This window comes from Protopterus annectens, chromosome 1.part0 (genome assembly GCF_019279795.1).
Source record: "Protopterus annectens isolate FY-2018-M chromosome 1.part0, PAN1.0, whole genome shotgun sequence".
Lineage (NCBI taxonomy): Eukaryota > Metazoa > Chordata > Ceratodontiformes > Protopteridae > Protopterus > Protopterus annectens.
In genome coordinates, this window is record NC_056725.1 from 41,325,019 (window position 1) to 41,340,295 (window position 15,277).

Sequence of the window (15,277 nt, forward strand, 5' to 3'; positions counted from 1 at the left end):
GCCAAACTGGAACTCCACACACAACAGGAGCAGGGACACACAACACACACACAGGAATACAATCATACACACTCCAACAATACAGTCTTCAAATCATACACATACCTCACACAAACACACTCGGAGAGGCTGGTCAAGAAGACCAGAAAACAACAGCACCCAACACCAAACACACTCCACACACATGCCACACACACCACGTGTATTACAGTCACAGTCACAAACAACTCACACCGTCAACAACAGACCAACAAGTCAGGTGTCAAAAAGTCATGCCCGACACACTTGTCATGAAATCCAACGCCCACACTAAGAGGGCTCTCCTAGATAAGGTAACAATGCTAAGGAGAAGGTCACAGTAAGCTGCCTGTCGTGCAGTTAGCTCTCAAACACGTCAAAAGCAATCCGCCACACTGCGTCCAGAGACAGCATCCTCACTCCTGACAACAACCTAAGGGACACTCTGGACTCTCCTGATTATGTGACCCGGGCAGTATGACCCTGACCTATTGGCTTACCCCTTCTGGTGTCATTCAAAGGATTATGTGTCCCCGGACCTAGGATGATCAGCTGGACAAAGTGGCCTACCTTGATGAGGGAATGATGCCCTGTCATCTGGGGGGTTCACAATGTTGATCTGGTGGCTAGCCCATTCTGGGCTTTTTGGTGTGTCATATTCCCCTGGGACCACTGGAGGCCCTGCCACCTAAAGGTCCCAATGCCTTTGAGGCGGCTTCAATTCCAAACCTACCACCTTCCAACACCAAAAGGGAAAAAAGAACAAAATTCTAATGCTGCTCAAAGGCAACAACAAAAGAAAACTACTGTAGCAACACCAAGAAATAAAAGGTTCACCCCTGGCAAGATCAATGCTGCTCAATCCCCTCCTCAAGATGCACAAGCACCCAGTCTTTGTTGGTATCACCTCATATCATAACACCCGAAGTCACAAATGCTTCACAACACCATCCATATTCACAGGTCCATATTCATAAAGGACACCATCACCTCGCATGTGACGGCAACGCCGGCAACCCGGAGGGCTCATGGGAGTCATTCATGGTGGCATAGACCATGCCAAGACACCACACTCTCAACATCACATGCCACCCTCCTAAACTCAGGAACCTCACATGGCCACCCTAACCATTCTCAAGATACCATCTCAATTTTCACCATCTCAATTACAGGAACTAATCTCCTCCATCACAGCCTGGGAACACTACTCTTGAACTATACATTCAAGGATAAAGGAACAACTGACAACAACAAGTCACCATCCCCCACAGAACACTAACATACTAAAGAGGTGAAAAACCAACATGAGATCTCATCATCCCACCAGAAAGGAAAAGACATTCAGAAACTATCTCAAGCTCACTGGTGAACTCAAAATCCCAACACTAGTATACCCTCACTGGTGAGATCAGATCATAAACCAATTCCAAAATACACACTCAAAAACTCTACCTGTAACAAAAAAATGGAACAGTGAAAAAACTCCTCAAAGGAAACTTTCACTTGGTAAAAAAACTAGTGTGCACTCCTTTTACCATCACAAACTTCTAGCCTTAAAACAAGGCTCTCTACAAAAAAGGCAATCTACTCCTTTAAGGGACCTGACTGGACCTCAAACTGCAAAAAAACTACAAAACCTCTTATGCTAGCTAAGACAAAAAAAGGCAAAAAGGAGTCTAAGGGCAATCTTAGACAAAAAATCCTCTTAAAGTAAGAAACTCGAAGGCTTATAAGTAAAAGAAAACTTGAGAGAAAATCGCCAAGGACTCTAAAGACAATCAAGATAAGCATAGGGGCAAAAATACGAAAAAGGTAGGAAACTCCCAGAGATGCCTTAGGAGTAAAAAACTAAGAGGAATCAAAAAATGAACCTACACAGATTGCTAGAGAAAAACTGCCACAACATTTCTAAAAAAGACAAATGGTTTCCCAGTGAAAACTTCCCCCTCCCAAAAAAGAATAACTCCCAGAGAACACTCAGAAAAACTCTAAAAATACTGTAGAATTACTAAACACAGCACACATCCCCAACAAACCCACTGCGGGAGTGTGAGTGATGGTGTCAAGCAGTGAAACACAGTCCCACAGACCCTGGAAATTACAGCTAGAATTTATGTTTAATCACAGCCTCAGAAACAGGATGTTAGGATCAAGGACTTCATAATATGCTTAGGAAACTGTCCCGGCAGTGTTAAAGCAGAACTCACCGCCGACTTACCTAGGCTGATCAGGACAGCTAGCCATATTGCTCCCTTGGAAATACCGGTATAAGGATTGAAGACTTGCAGTCCTTGGATCCACTGAGATGAGCAAGATCAACTCAAGGCAAAGGCCCTCTAAAACTTTGAACGAAAAGACTCATCAACAGCAGTTTGGCCATGCAAAAGGAAATCCATGGCCTGCAGCAAAATGAAGCGACCAGAAAGGCCAGACCCACAATCATTGACAGGAATTTCATCAAATTGAATGTAAACCTCATAAGCAAAGTTGGGTTGCACAATGGCTCCCACTGGCACTTGCTCGAAAAAGAAGTCACAGGGTCAGTAAACTCATACATCAAAAGATGGGTTACAAACACCCAGTCACAGTCCACACAACACTCAGTCCTGGGTCCGAAAACCGAAACATCACAAAGATGGGTTGCAAGCAACACAGGAGGTTCAGTCCTGGAAAAAGTTCAAAGCTGGAGTCAACTGGGCACATGAAACAGCTACATCTCAGAGGGTTATCAGAGAAGGGCCTCTGGACGCACTCTATACTGGGCGCCATAATTTCTGAAGTTGACATAAAAAATGCATATGCTCCTATCTTTGCTAAAAAAACTTACATAACTTACAGAGCCATAGATGAAAACTGAAATGACAAAGAAAAGGTCAGGAAGGGACAGTAGTCTGCGGATAACTATGAGTCTTGCCATGAGTACGCGTTTCAGAGCCTAACCACCATATGGGATTCCTTTCACTAAATCTGGACCAAGTCATCTACATATAGGTCACCATCAAACCCGTCCACTGAACCAATTAGAGACTCCACTGGAATCCAAGTTGACAGTAGATAGATGTTTGATGGAATGATTGCTAAAGTAGCCCCAAAAAAGTTCTATATCACAAGAAAATAGGATGCCCTCAAACCTGACGTGGCTGCCCGACTGAAAGAACACCTGATAGAATTCCTCACCGCCGAGTCAGAGATATCTCATGGTAGAAAGGATAAAGCCATAATGTAAAATGCCAATTAAATGAATGAGCTTCAGAAGGCTATAAAGGAGACAGTCTTAGGCAAAAGTTATTGATTAACTGTTCGTATGAATATAACAAGAGATGAACACAGAGAGGATTCATAATCACAAGAACATGAAGAGTAGATGATGTGGAACACATAGGGGCCAATCTTAGACCCTTGCCACCTTGGTAATGAGATTGCCCAATCTTGACCAATGCATGGGAGATCGGTGGGAGACTTAAGGGATAGTGCGATTTAAAATAGAAGGCAGAGGAACTTGATGAACATAGAGAGAGGAATATTGACCAATGGGGCAAGGATCATAACTATCAAGAGAGCTTAACCTATGAACCTATGAATAGAAATGCAGAAAGCTTATGGCAAGTCTCCACCTAGTGGCCAGTCACTTAATTGCAGTGAATTGTTCACATACAAGGGTGGCAGGCTACAGAAGAGAGGGAGTTAGGTTACTTATTAAAAAGAGAGAGAGTAGGCTGGATATAAGGGTTAGCTAAAAAGAACAGAAAAAAGATAAATGGGGGGGATTGTTGGCTGCTGGCTATCCTGAGTGGGAAGGTTGCCTAATGTAGCAGAGTCTTTAAACCTTAAATATTGTTGGTGCTGGTAGCTGGATCAGCACATACTTTCACTGTCCTAAAAAAGGTTGGTCTCTCAGGGAGCTGGTGGGTAAATTCCTAGTTCGGAGTAATTTTCAGAGGCTTCCAGGAGGGTGATTTCAGGTGTTTAAGTACAGGGATGTACTGATTCACCAGGCTGGTATCTTTAAGAACAGTTTGGAAACTTATGGGGTTGACTGTCTTGGTACATTGGCAGGCTAGAAGAGCATTATCTGCATCTAATACTGGTGATGGAAGTGTGACAGGATGAATTCAGAGAAAGTTTTATTTTATTTTGTTTGCCGGGGTAAAGCACTGACCTCCATGGACCTTTTTCAGACTCAGCCAGGGAGCAGTGTCTGGTTAAGTGACTTGCTCAGAATCATACAGTTAGGCAAGTAATTAAGTTGGCTGGTTTGGAAGATGGAGCTCATAGACAAACTCTACCCTTTATCAGTGTTCCTAAAAAGCTGGAAGGCAATGCCTGTGTATCCTTTATGAGATGACAAATGTCAAAAGACTGATTTTCCAGAGAGAAAAATCCCGAATGAAAAGCTACATAGAACCTATGTACTTAGAGATGTTGTAAAGAAAAGCCCCAGATCAATACTAGCAACACTGCAAAATTATTCCTTAAAAGAAAAGATAGTATCCAGCCTCTGGACAAAGGGGGAAAAACTACAGATTACTGTCCCTAGAGTCTTTATACATAATGAATATTCTACATTTACTAGGCAGAGAAGAAATGCATTCATCCCTATGACAAGACAGTGCAGAGAGAATGATTCAAAATGTCAGCTTTTCTAACCAGAAAAAGGAGTGAGAAATTGCAGTTAAAGTGTAGATCAGGAAGATTACAGGAGTCAAGGAGCAAAGGAAAAAAGATGAAGTTTTAAATTAGGAGAAGAGACAATCTGAGAGAATGCCATGTTGTTGTAATATCAATACATAGTCATATTCATATCTACATTGTTTACATCATTAATATTGTCAAAAAATTTCTTCACACAAACTTTTCCAGAGTTTCACCACTGTTTTACATTGCAAAAAAAAATGCTCTGTAGTTTTTTCCTCCATAGATAAATAAAGACATACTTTCAACTTTCTTTTTATATGGAATATTTCTCTTTACTGGTAACTTATTTATTACCAGTCTACATATGAAATAATGACACTCTATTATCTCGATGCATCACTTTTTCCTTACTTTAATGGCTTTAACCACTTCTTCTAGTAAATTCTCTCATGGACTACCATAATAATATTGTTTCACCACATTATTATACCACATCCATCTATCTTCCTCATGTGTCATTAATTTATATTTTCCATATCAGTATTTTTTCTTGATAATTTTTAAATTCTTCATTTACATATTCTCTGCCTCTTTTTCATATTCTCATCATTACCCAGAACCTTTTGTAGTTATATTTAAACATTCTCACTGTTAGTTTCTCATTCTCCTCCTTTATTTACTTTAATACACTATACAAGTTTAAAGAAGCAGACTAAACAGGTGGATTCATACCCCCATTCTCCCTTCAGCTTCACTCATATATTACAGCTCTTTTCACTAGGTTTAATCTTGAACCACATGTGAAATAAAACACTAATTTCACAATTTCTTTTTCATATTTTTTTCTGGGACCATATAAACATTTGACATATATGCTATTTTCCTATTAAAACAGAATTTACCAGATAACCCTTTTTCCTGAATGCTAATCCATATTTCCTCAACAGAAGACAAATTTATTTCATTTATTTTATTAAACCCTCACATTGCATCATAATTATATACATTTCCCCAGTTCTTATCCCTAACAAGAACACTTCTTTCATTGAAAAACACACACCTCCAACTTTCATCACATCATCCAAAGCCTTACTTTTGTCCTTATTCATCAAGCTAGCATTTCACTAAGTCCTATTTTGTTCTGAGCAACTACAACTATATTGTCTGTCAAAACTACTGAATCAGCACCCCCTTTTGCATCACATGTCTCGCATCTTTCATTTTGTGAGCTGCTTCATTCCCTATTGCATTCATTACCAGTGCAAGCAATATTCCACTCGTGGGACATCCTTGCCTTATACCATACTTCTTGCATATTCCTTTACTCAGCCACCGATTCACTAACGCTATCACTCTATTATTTGGATATGTGGACATATACACTCTCCTAATTCTATTACCTATTCCATATGTCTCCATAACATCTCACAAAGCTTGTCCCACCATATCAAACACCTTGTTAATAAATTTCACATCCTTCCTTTTACTTATAATACACATTTTCTCTCGCAAGCAATAACACTTCTTGACACCATTTATAAGATATAAAATGTCTTCCATAACAACCCTCATCCTTTCTTCCATTCTCCTTTGTATTATTCTTATAAAAGTTATACTCTGTTAATAATTGTTTATTGTGTTGTCTCCATTTTTTATTTCATTCTTCTCATCTTTCTTCCATATACATGTTAATATCCTGCTACATAACTCTTCATAAGCAAACTCTTTTGTCCATTCATCCAGGATATTTACAAAATACCCTCTTTGCCAGTCACTTGTACATTCCACACTCTATACCATCTGGGAGTGATACTAATTAATTTACTTTCCTAATTACTTCATCCATTTCACTAACGATAATTTCCTTTTCAAATGGTTCCCTCTTTCAGGATTTTTTACATTGCATTCTCTCTTACTTTACTTCTTTTTACTCTTATACATATTATCCACATGTTATGCTACAATATTCATAATTTGCTCTTATGTTGTTTTACTTCTCCTTTTACATTTTTCATTTCCCTCATTATACTAATATCCTCCTTTATTTTACCCAAATATGCAGATAGCACCTCAATAATATCTTTGCCTTAACAGTAATGCTTTATTTTTTTCTTGATTTTCTATTTTTCTCTCTCTCTATATATATATTATATATATATATATATATATATATATATATATAAATAACATATATTTCTTTTTCCATATGATAATACTCTCTTTTCATCAAAGACAACAGATCAACCGATTGCAAAGATTCAGGCCCATGTGCTGAAAAGCATTTGGGACAGACAGGAAGAAGACAAGTGGAAATGAGGGCGTTCAGCAAAGGGGTGGATGGACTGTGTGAGAGAAGACCTGTGACAGTCAGGCATGAGTGTTGAAGAAGGTAGGAGAATGGCATTGAATAGAAAGAGATGGCAACAAGTGACACAACGCTCCAACCCCATTTAGAAAATGGAAAAATAGGTGGTTGTTAACGATGAAGATGATTATGAATGCTCTCTTGTATTGTTCTCTAAATTCTCTAATAGATTTCTATACATGTCCCCATATTTCACTTTCCCTTCCTTTCTTACATCTTCCTGCCATTGAAAAAGAAAATTCAGACCAGTTTTTACAGAAGTTCTTCATGGTTATATGATACTTCAATAACTGCAGTACTTCCCACTTTCTAATTTCATCCATGCTTCTCAGCTGCACAGAATTTTGCAGAATGTCCAGATTTTTGCCTTATATTTTTGGTCCGTTTTTTTATAAAATTGTGGTTTTCTGGAAAATTAGTGGCAAATCATTAAAGACTGAAGTTAGAAATTAATGACAGATGTTTGAGCTACAGACTTCATACCTTTCAGAAAATTCATGCTAATGCAAAACCTGTTATTCTATCAACTTTCTTAGTTTGTAAGAGCAATACTTAAAAATTGTTCCTATTTTTGGGCTTTTGTCCCACTTTTTTATGGCTTTGTCCACATTTCTTGCTCTAAGAGGTTGAGGAGTTTGATTTCATCCCATAATCCCTTTCCTATTTTACTATAATGCCTTTATTCCATCACTTCCATCCATATTGCTAAATGGTCTGAAACACCAGTCGCAATTGTATCACCATCTGCTACCCCCAGTTGTTTGATAATACAAAAAAATCCATTTCAGATCCAAGTGTCCCATTCTAAAAGTCCTTTGATTTTTGTTCCACACAGTTAATTTACCACATTTAATCCCTTCTTTTATTTCTTTTTTATATCTCTCCCTTTCTTTGTATATTTTCTCTTAAATCACATCTAAATTACCTTGCAATAATAATTTCCATGTTAACTACCACAAGTCTACTATTTGATAAAACAGTCTTTCTTTCCTTGCTAGTTGTATACACACACACACACACACACATATATATGTATATATATATATATATATATATATATATATATATATATATATATATATGTGTGTGTGTGTAGAATGCTATAATTCTATAAACATGTTCTCTTCACCTCACATCCACAAAAGTTAACTTTTCTATCCTTACCAATGTTGCATCTAGTATTTTCACTGTTTTTTACACAACACAGCCACTCCAGAGCAACATTCACTTTCTAAGTTCCATATTTAGGACAGTGCAGTGGTACAGTGGTAGGGTTGTTACCTCACAGCAAGAGGTTTTCTGGTTCAATTCTTGGCTGGGGTGCCTTTTGTGCAGAGTCTGCATGTCCTCCCTGTGTTTGTGTGGGTTTCCTCCAGGAGCTCCATTTTCCTCCCATGTCACAAAGACATGCATTTGGAGTGTTTCTCCCTGGGCCTCCACTGAAAATTGGCTTTGTTCCAAGTCGGACTTTCCCAGTAAATAAATATTACTAAATAAATAAATTAATAAATAAATATTATATTTCAAATCCATAATGTTTCTGTTTGCAGTCTTTATACACTTTTCAGGAATCTTATACCCTTTAACAGAATAATATCCGCATTAAATTTAGCACACCATTCCAGTATCCCCATACTTCTTACGGTGTTAATAATATTGTTGACATTTACTGAAAGTACTCTAAAATTGTTGCTGTTTCTTTTTAAGTTTAGAAGAAATATTTTAAAATTTTTGTTTTCTTATTTTTACTTTTTCCCCAACTGAGGGGTGGCCACGGTGGTGCAGTGGTTAGCATTGTCACCTCACAGCAAGAGGTTCTCCAGTTCAATCCTTGGTTGGGGTGCCTTCTGTGCGGAGTCTGTATGTCCTCCCTGTGGTCGTGTGGGTTTCCTCCAGGTGCTCTGGTTTCCTCCCACATCTCAAAGACATGCTGTAGGTGGATTGGACACTCCAAACTGGCTCTAGGTGTAAGTGTGTGTGTGCCTTCAGTGGAAGGTTGGGTGCCGGGCTGGCAACTCAAGACCATAAAACTCCACTGCCAATCAGGAGCGGACAGGTGATCCGCTGTGGCAAAGAAGACTTTTCCCCCAACTGAATATTTTTCCTCAGTTTATCTACAAACAAATTATTTTTTAAAACACCTTTATTCAATTATCACTTGTGAAACAGGCAGATGTACTGTTATATAAAACTAATCAAACCATATTAACAAGTTCACATTTACAAATGTATACATCACATGCATTGTTATATATAAAATAGAGTCAAAGCAACATTACATAAAATGACCAGTTCCTGCCTTCTATTAATCCCCATTCCTCCTCCAAAACATTTTTCTACATGTGTTGTTCACACAATTTCCATTTTTTCTATGTAATTTACTCCTACCATTCATACCTCTCAACCTCTAAGTGCAAGAAATCTGGACAGAGGCGGAGAAAATGGGGGGACAAAGGTCCAGAAATAGGGATACATTTTAAATATTGTTCTTATAAACTTAGAAAGTTGCTAGAGTAACAGGGGTTGATATAACATACATTTTCTGAAGGATTTGAACTCTGAAGCTCAAATGTATGTCATTATTTAGTGACTTTAGTCCTCAGATCATCCCAGTGATTTGCCAGAAAACCACACATTTTATGACGAATAGACAAAAAAATATGAGCCAAAAACCTGGGCATTCTGTGAAAATCTGGACAGTTGAGTGGTACGCTACCCTTGTTTAAAGATCCTACTTCTTGTTCTTTTAATTCTGTTACAACAATCATTATTTCAGGTATAGTTGGTTTAGATTTTGATTTCCAGTTTGTAGTAACTGCTTTTTTGGAAGCCACCAGAATTAAACTTAGCAAGGCCTTACTATGTCTAAATAATTTAGATCCTGTATTGCAGCTGAAAAAATTATTTTCTTTGTTATAGTCATTTGCTTGTCCAGTATTCCTGACAGAATACTATGTAGGGAGTTTTCTCATTTGAGTCCGAGAACATATGGTCCCAGGTACCGCTTTCTTTCCTATCACACCTCCAACATTTGCCATCTACCTGAGTAAAAATTCTTTGGAGTCTGCTTGGGGTATAACTGTAGGTATGCAAACACTTCCAGGTAAAAATCCTAAATCTTCTAGATTTTGTTGCATATTTTGGAGCCATACGTATGTCCTCCCATTGTTTCTTTGTGAATTGCATATGTAATTTCTCTTCTCAATCTTTTTTGACCACTTCTGATTGATTCCTATAGTTATCATGCAATATTTTATATGCCCTACTAACAATCCCTTTTGTAACAGCAGCTTCTGTTCAAGATTCATTTGAAAACTCAAACGATAAAGGTCAGTGCATTTGTTTCATTTAGGATTCCCTTATTCCTTTCTCTTTGATTATACTCAGATATCAGTTCCTGGAAGACAATCACTAGCCTGAAATCCAAATGTCTTTTTGGCCTCTTCCATTTCTATTAACTTTCCCTCTCTAGTTATTTGTTCCCGGTACCTTGGTTTATTTGCTAGCTTCCTCCAGTAAATTCCAGCCCCCTCTTTCCTATTATCTGTACCTCTAATTGCAGTCATCCCTATTGAAATAATCTCCTTTCTCCATTCCCATGTTAGTTAAGTTCCTAGTATACTTTCTGCCACTTTATGAATATAATATTCTGTATAACATTTGTAATTCTCCTTACAGATCTGTGTCCAAAATCTCACTTTCCTTATTTCTTGAATTACCACTGCTACATCATCATCATCATCATCATCATCATCATCCCTTTCAATTTTGAATTGTAGCTTTTTGCTTGTGTAAGAAGACCCTTAACTGTGTAGCTCTGAACTATCCCTTCAAATTAGGTAATCCTAAACCCCCTTGCTTTATTGTGAAATTCAACTTATCCCACTTAACTTTTACCCTCTTTCTCTCCCAAATAAAATACTTCAACTAATTATTAATAACTATCCACAATTTCTCCTATGGCTGATACAAATATGCCTGACCAGTGTATAAAATTAAAGGGACTAAAAACATTTTTACTAGTTGTAGCTTGCTATCTATATCCATAGGCAAGAGCTTCCAGCTTCACAGTTTTTGCATTATGTTTTGTTTAGTCCCTGCCCATATATCCTTAGCAGCCATAACAGAATCCTTTTTAATACATACTTTTAGCTACTTCATTTTATCATGTCCCCATAAATATGGGTATTGCTAAACCAAATCATGTGTGGGTTCATTGTTTATAGCTATAGCCTTTGTTTTATTTTCATTAACGTTATATCCCAAAAAAACTGGAACTGTCTCAGAATGTTCTACAACACTGAGATGTCCTTTTCTGGTTTCACCAGGTACAAAATAATATCATCTGCAAATAAAGCCAACTTTTCTTGAACACCATACCAATTATATCCTTGAATTTCAGAGTCCCTTAGTTTCCTTGCCAGTGGTTCTAAATAACAAATGGGAAAGAGGACACCCCTACCTGGATCCTCTGTTCATACACAACTTATCAAAGAAGAACCATCTCACTTTGACTATTGCCTCCAATTATCCTTACTAGTACATCAGGAAACACAAGTGCTTTCATTGCCCTACTAATGAAATCCCAACCTACTCCTGTTAAATGCTTTCTCTGCATCAAGACCGACCAATAATAGTGGTATTTTCTTACATTCTGTTTCCCTCTGGATCATCATTGTTCTATTAATGTTGTCAAATGTTTGCCTCCTCTCTACAAAAAAAAATCAAATTAGTGCTTATCTATCAATAGCCACGGTGGTGCAACGGTAGCATTGTTGCCTCACAGCAAGAGGTTATCCCGTTTGATTCTCGGCTGGAGTGCCTTCTGTGTGGAGTCTGCATGTCTCCCCGTGGTCAAGTGGCACTCGAAAGACATGCGTAGAATGGGCATGCCTTTGTTGAAGGTTGGGCATCGAGCTAGCACCTCAGCACCATAAAAATCTGCTGCCAATCATTAGCAGACCGGAGTTCCGCTGTCGTGACCCCTAACCAGGAAAAGCCGAAAGAACAACAACAAGTGCATATCTATCAATTTTGGCATCATCTTTCTATTGTTTTAGCCATTATAGACATAAGCACTTAATAATCATGGTTTAAAATTGAAATAAACCTATATGAAGCTGGATCAGATTGTTTTTTTACTCTCTTTAGATAAAACAACCACCACAGTTTTTTTCCAGGATACTGGTACAGCTCCTCCTTTTAAAATACTGCTAAACAAAACCTTCCATATCTTTATCACTTTCTTCCCTTCTAGCTTCCAAACTTCAACTGGAATACCATTTACTCCTGGAGACTTTCCTGCAGATTGGTTATACATCACTATTTTTATCTCATCTCCTCCTGTCTTACAAGTTATTCATCTACCTCTAACCCTAGCATATTTGTCTTCCATAAATATTTCCATTTGTGCTTTTTCTTGATTTCTATACTTCTCTGCTTTATAAAGATGTTCAGAAAATTTCTGAAATGCCTCTAATATTTCTGAAGGGTTTCTGGTTATTTTTCTTGTTATAGGCTCAACCCTTTTTACTTTCTGATGCTGAAGTCATTGTTGTGCAAAACATTTTGTGTTCTGGAGTTATGATAAAAAAAGGTTGTTTAACAGCAATCTTTCTAAACTCATGCATATTATCCAAGTACTCTTCTATTTTCTCTTTAGCACTCTGCAATTGTGCCTCTTTTTGTGCTGTACATTCCCCTTATTTTGTAATACTTTAACCTTTGGGTCTTATTACTTCTTAACCAGATCTCTTTTTCTTTTATTCCCATAATATTTTTAATTTCCACTTTTACTTTATCCTACTCACTAGCTATAACTTCTGGAATACTTTCAATTTCCTAATGACTCCTGGATAATTTCCACTAATCATTCCTTAAATTCTTCTCATTTTAATGGGTAGGTGGGCAAGCGCCAGTGTCTCATCTTTACTTCATCACCCCCATTTTTATAGTATTTATTGGCACATGATCTGAAATAGTTATTGTACCTTGGTAAATAATATGTAAATTCTCTGTGAGTTTATACTACTAAATTCATGTTCTTCATATCAAATATTTTCATAACTTTCTTCAGAAATCTACCTTCTTTTGTTATATTTTCCCTTCTAGACGCCCCAGATACCTTCTCATTGTTGCAAATCAAATTTCAGTCCTCACCTATAAGTAATATTCCCTGCTGAAAGTTGATTATTTCTTCTCATTTTTTTTAAGTTCCATAATAGCGGTTGTAGGTGGAATATAAATACATACCAGCATAATCTTCATCCATGCCAGTAGCCCCTTGCTACCATATGTCTGCCAATATTATCTATTTTCCCTCTTCTACCACTACTGGAGCTCTTCTAGCAATTAATATAAGTACTTCTCTTTTCATTTGTCCCTGATTATCTGAAGAATATCCATCTTGAAATCCTTTCTTTATCAAATTCACATGCTCAGTTCATTCCCAATGTGTCTCCTGTAGAACTGCTATTTGCATGCCACATTCCTTAATATAATTAAATATTCTTTGCTTGTTGCGTATACCTGTGAGACCATTCACATTCCAAGATAATATGGAAAGTGTCACCATTATAGTAAGAAGTCATTATTCCCACCTATTATATATTTCCATTTTTTTGTGATACATGGACTCATTAATTTTTGGCATGTCAATCCTTTATATGTTTTTTATCATAAACATTGGAACCTGTGTCACATTGTATAAGACTTTTTGTTTTAATAAAAACCCTCAAACAAAAAAAAAAAAACAAACATAAAAAAAAACAAATACAATTCATGAACCCCCATAACATGTTAACTTAATACAAACACATATAACTATGTACATCTTCAAATAAATACATTTAGCCCTCTTAATAGGAACACTTAAAGCTACCAACACAGGCCCAAATTAACCTGAAATTGAGGTTACTTATGCTAAGATGCAAATCATTGCCTGTGCCTATGCTTCTACTTACACTAATTGGTGTCTGTTTTTTTTATCTTTATCCTTCCACTTCCAATGTGAAAACAACTTACATGCTTTAAGAAATCATTATATTTTAGCCTTGAAAAAACCTGTTCTATCTTTTATTGCCTATTATCAGCTTGTCTCCATGGAAATGTAAAAGAAAAAAGAAACATGTAGTCCTCTGCTGCAGCCTGAAAGACAAGGTAAAACATTTATTGCCAAAGGAAAACATTTCATTATATTCAGTGTTCTCATATTTACTTGCTTTAACTTAAATTGTTTTATTAGATTAAGCTAAAGGTCTTTATCCAGCCATTCACCTATGCAAAAGTAAATGAAAACATATTAGTGCTGCATATATTATGATTTGTATATTTTTACACCCCATCCCCCACTTGAACAACAAAATTGCAGCTTATTAACTTAAACATGCTTTTGTCTAGCTTGTCTGCTCTTTCTGCACTATAATAACTACACTTCTTAATACCAAAAAAAAAAAGAAAAGAAAGAAAGAGAAGAGAAGAGGAGGAAGAAGAAAATAAAACAAACGGTATCTGTTTAGTAACTTTATCACATACAAGACTAATTCAAAATACTTTGCTATAAAATATGTAACTTATATTGTGAAAAGTTTAATAGAAATACTGTTAAGAACAGAAATGTATTTACTTACTTTCAATTTCCCCCCTCCCCTAAGACTCTTCCAAACATTAATGACATGAAGTGAGGTGAAGACTTTTCATTTCCCCCAAGTTTAATACAGTCAACAAAAGTCTAATCTTTCCTGTTATTCTTATAAAGCTGTATTTTACAAATGCAACTGATGCTTTGCAGTCTCCCATTTATTCAATGATTTCCATGTTGCTGGTCTCCCTCTGTTCCTCTCCATCTTCCAACTCCAGATTCCTGTTCAATTGCAAGGTACTCTTCTGGTCAACTCCAATGCTTTTCTCTGTATCTCAAGTATTTTTCAGCACAGATCCAAAGAGTAGAGGAAGTTACCCAGTGCAGCTCCAAGGAGCAGGGGAAATTCCACAATGTCATGGGAAAATTTCCCCTAGTAGTATAACTACCACCTTGGGTCTCTCCTGAAAAGAGGCTACTAGTGTTGTGGGACTAACCCAGGCAATAAAATGATGAATAATAAATAAATAAGTAAGGAGTAAAACTAAAGCAATACCTGTTTGCTGTACACATACTTTTAAAATAGTATAACAATATCCTCTCATAGGGAGTCATTATAGAATGAAATACGTAGGAGTATGGTTCAGGAGAGAAGTGCAAACAGCAGCAAGGTAATCCTA